Raw genomic sequence first — 5043 nt, forward strand, 5'->3', positions numbered from 1 at the left:
ATTTGCAAACGAAGCAACTGACAAGGGATTAATCTCCAAAATATACAAACAGGTCATGCAGCTCAATATCAAAAAACAAACAACCCAGTCAAAAAATGGGTGGAAGACCTAAATAGACTTTTCTCTAAAGAAGACATACAGATGACCAAGAGGCACATGAAAAGATGCTCAACATCACTAATTATTAGAGAAATGCAAACCAAAACTAAAATGAGGTACCACCTCATACAGGTCAGAACGGCCTTCATCAAAAAATCTACAAACAATAAATGCTGGAGAGGGTGTGGAGAAAAGGGAACCCTCTTATACTATTGGTGGGTATGTAAATTGATATAACCACTATGGAGAACAGTATGGAGGTTCCTTAAAAAACTAAAAATAGTACTACCATATGACCCAGCAATCCCACTCCTGGGCATATACCCAGAGAAAACCATAATTCCAAAAGATACATTCATCCCAATGTTCATTGCAGCACTATTTACAATAGCCAGGACATGGAAGCAACCTAAATGTCCATCAACAGAGGAATGGATAAAGAAGATGTGGTACATATATACAATGGAATATTACTCATCCATAAAAAGCAACAAAACTGTGCCGTTTGCAGAGACGTGGATGGGCCTAGAGACTGTCATAAAGAGTGAAGAAAGTCATAAATAGTAAAACAAATATCATATATTAACACATATGTGGAACTTAGAAAAATGGTACAGATGAACCTATTTGCAAAACAGAAATAGAGACACAGACGTAGACAACAAATGTATGGACACCAAGGGGGAGGGGATGGGTGGGATGGACTGGGAGATTGACATTGACGTATGTAGACTACTATGTATGAAGCAGATGGCTGGTGAGGGCCTACTGTATAGCACAGGGAAGAAAAAAAAGAAGGTACAATCTGTTTTCAGGACATATATTGAGTTAACCTTAAAAATGCATTTCAATATACATTGGGAGCAGACAAATACTGTTTGATTCCACTTATACGAGGTAACTAGAATAGTCAAATTCATAGAGTCAGAAAGTACATTGGGAGATGCCAGGGGCCAGGGGCTGGGGGGGTGGGAAGTGGGAAAGGGGGTTAGTGTTTCATGGGGACAGAGTTTCAGTTTAGGAAGGTGAAAAATTCGGGAGTTGGATGATGGTGAGAGTTGCACAACAGTGTGAATGTACTTAGTGCCACTGAACTGTACAGTTAAATATGGTTAAAATAGTATGTTTTATATTATGTGACTTTTACCACAATAAAAAAAAAACATTAAAAAAAGATAACCAGGGTATATTAAGTAAAAAAGCAACAACAACAAAAAAAGATTATTGTTAATTAAAGAGAACGAGATATCCCAAGTTAAGGAATTTAGCACTTTTCTATGTATGGGAAGATGCAAGAGTCTGAGCTCACTGAAATCATTCCTGTGATATGCACCTCAGCTATCTGGGGCCAGTATCCTGTGTTTTCACATCCGGAGTTTCCTCAGGGTCTGATGGCTGCTAGACGGCAGGTATTCTTTCCTTCCTGAGTTTCCTCAGGGCTCACCAGCTCCTGTTGGAGGGCTGCAATCGCTGATGACTGTGACATCCTTTGTCTACTGATATGGCAGGAAATATCCCATTTCTCGATGCCAGAACAACATACCAATCATTAAAATATCGAAACATTTCTACATCAGTTGGTAAATAGCCACTTGCCCAAGTGCCACCTGACACCCTGCTCCCACCACCAGGACTCCCTGGATTCCTGAACCACCAAGTGGAACCACCCCTGCTCCTCTGCCTCTGGCCTGACATATCAGGGAGCTTTCAGGACCGGCAACTGGCCTGCAACTGTTCTGATGGGTTGGTTCCTGTGCTATTGTGGTTGTTAAATGTGTGAAGCATCACCCCTGGTGTTGGACACTGAAAGCACAGCAACTGCTATGTGTTTGCTCGTGCAGGGGAAGAGCGGTTATGATCCACAGGAAGAGGCCTGCCCCAACCCACCATGGGCAGTCACAGGAGAAACCTGTTTTTTCCTTTCTCCCTCCTCCCTGAAACTCACACCAGAGAAGCAATCACGGGAAGGGGGTGAGTGGGTCAGAGGTCCCTCCCTGCCCCTGGCAGCTGGAGCTTTAAGTCTGCCTTTCATGGAGTCATGGAGTGGGGCTGGGAAAGAGTTTTGAGTCAAATGTGAAACTGAAACTTTAACTAATTGAAGTCAATTCAGTCATTAAAGGTGACAGAGGGCTTCCTTGGTGGTGCAGTGGTTGAGAATCCGCCTGCCAATGCAGGGGATACTGGTTCGAGCCCTGGTCCAGGAAGATCCCACCTGCTGCGGAGCAACTAAGCCCGTGCGCCACAACTACTGAGCCCACGTGCCACAGATACTGAAGCCCGCGCCTAGAGTCCATGCTTCATAACAAGAGAAGCCACCGCAATGAGAAGCCAGTGCACTGCAATGAAGAGTAGCCCCCGGTCGCCGCAACTAGAGAAAGCCCGTGCGCTCAACACAGCCATAAATAAATAAATAAATAGATAAATTTATTTTTAAAAAAGTGATAGAAATAGTGGGGTAGGGATGGGTGGGAAGGTGGAAGGAATCTACTCCCTTGATCCAGGCGCTGACCTTCTGTCTGCTATTGCCCATCTCTGGCACATCTTCTTCTCCCTGGCCCTGGAATGCTCAGCCACTGAGCCCAGGGCAGGCCCTGTCCTTTGGCCACACACACACACACACACACACACACACACACACACACACACACACCCTAGCATGCCTGGTTGCCTCTTAAGACGTCTAAGAACCTTTGGGAATACCAGAACAGATCAAGGCATGTAGGGGCCAGCCTGGCCATTAAAGGAGGTGAGCTGCCATGTGGCCCCATGGCCTCAGTCTCTACTTGTGGAAATACCTGTCTCAAGTTGTGCTGATCAGATGCCATCTCTGGGAATTTGGAATTTTGAGTGGAGAGGCACAGAAATCTCAGTGTCAATGGACCAGAAGCCCTTTGATGGTGGTGCTCTAGGAAGAAAGCCCTGTGATCTCTTGCTGGGGCAGGGGAGGGAGTGTCTCTAAGTCTGCCCCTGTGGCAATTTCTTGGCTGTTCAACCCTGTCTTGGAATCCATGATCTATCCTTGACCCTGCTTGCCCCTCCTACCTTCTGCCTTTTTCCCCTTAAGTTAGCCAGAGCTAGTTCCTATGGCTTGCAGCCAAACCACTCTCAACTAATGAAGGCCATGTAAGGTGAGAGACAGGAGATGCAATGAGAAGGAGTGCCAGCAGAGCACACTCTGGGCTCACTTTGAAGGGGCCTTTGAGTGGTCTCAAAGGTTCTGGAGGCCTTTGAAGGGAAGACGGGTGGCTCTTCCTTTATGTATTTATTCTAGCAAGGACAGGGAGGGTGCATGAGGAGATGGTGAAGTGGAAGTTGGGCCCTCTGTTTCAATCATATCTACATCATTCACTTTATTCACTGTGTGACCTTGTGCGGGTCACCTAACCTCTCTGGTTTCCTCATTTGTAAAGCTGAGATAAAACTAGAACCTACCTTACAAGGTTGTTGTGAGGATTAAATGCAACAATGCATCTTTTATTTATTTTATTTTTATTTTAATGCATCTTTTTTAAAAAAATTTAAGTATAATTGATTTACAATATTGTATTAGTTTTAGTTATACAGCAAAGTGATTCAGTTATACATTATATATATATTTTTCAGATTCTCTTCCATTGGAATTCCCTTCCATTCCATTCCCTGTGCTATACGGTAAATCCTTATTGTTTATTTTATATATAGTGATATATATCTGTTAATCCCATACTCCTAATTTATCCCTCCCCTCACCCTCTTTCTCTTTTGGTAACCATAAGTTTGTTTTCTATGTCTGTGAGTGTGCAACAATGCATCTTAAGTGCTTAGGAAAAGGCCAGAGATAGAGCCAGAAAATAACGAGTAACAACAAAAGAGGGTGACTGGACAGTGGTCACTGACTTCAGACGCTTCTAGAGAACAGAGATGTTATGGGGGCGGGAGGCTTGGTGCAGAGGAGGAGGATGGGAAGAGGTGGAAGATTCTGAGGTCAAAGTTTGGTGGAAAAATCTGGAAAAGGGAAATGGGGACACCTTCTCCTTTGAGGTGATGGGAAGGGCAATTAAGACAAACACTGGAAAAATTGCAGGTAGGCGTGTAAGTCAAGAGATTTCCTCCCCTCACACAGGCCTCCAGTCTTTGTGAAGCAGCCCATCTGCTCAATGAGGGGCTGGATGAGGAAGGTTCAGCTCCTCCACATTCACAAGCCTGGGCCTCCTTTTTCATGTGAGTCCTATGTCATTCTTCTCTTAACTTGCATCATTTATTCATTCATTTAATACATATTTTTGGATTAAATGTACTAATACTAAGTACTAAACTCTGGGTATACAAATGTGAACCAGACTGTATTAGCCAGGGTTCTTGAGAGAGACAGAACTAAAAGCAATTTATCTATCTATCTATCTGTCTGTCTACCTACCTACAGAGAGAGAGAAAGGGAGAAGGAATGGCTCCTACCTTTATGCAGGCTGAGAAATCCCAAGATCTGCAGCCAGCAAGCTGGGGACCCAAAAGAGCCTATGGTGTAAGTCCCAGTCCTAGTCTGAATCTGAAGGCAGAAGCAGACCAATGTCCCAGCTCAGAGATAGTCAGGAGAGAGAGCAAATTCTCCCTCAGCTTTTTGTTCTATTCAAACCTTAGTGGGTTGGATGAGGCCCACCACTATGGGAAGGGCAATCTGCTTTACTGAGTCCATTACGTCAAATACTAACCTCATCCAGAAACACCCTTGCAGACACACCCTATATGGCCCTGTCCAGTTGACACATGAAATTTACCATCATGAAGACCAACATGGCAACCCCTCTCACGGAGCTTACAGCCAAACAGACATAAAGTTAGCAATAATTATGTAACTACACATTGTTGTCACAATATGCCATGAGGGAAATGACAGGATGCTTGACCGAGTAAGCGGGAGCGGAATTCGGTGCCAGACTGGAGGTGTGGGTAAACGCCTCCACGAAG

This window comes from Delphinus delphis, chromosome 1 (genome assembly GCF_949987515.2).
Source record: "Delphinus delphis chromosome 1, mDelDel1.2, whole genome shotgun sequence".
Lineage (NCBI taxonomy): Eukaryota > Metazoa > Chordata > Mammalia > Artiodactyla > Delphinidae > Delphinus > Delphinus delphis.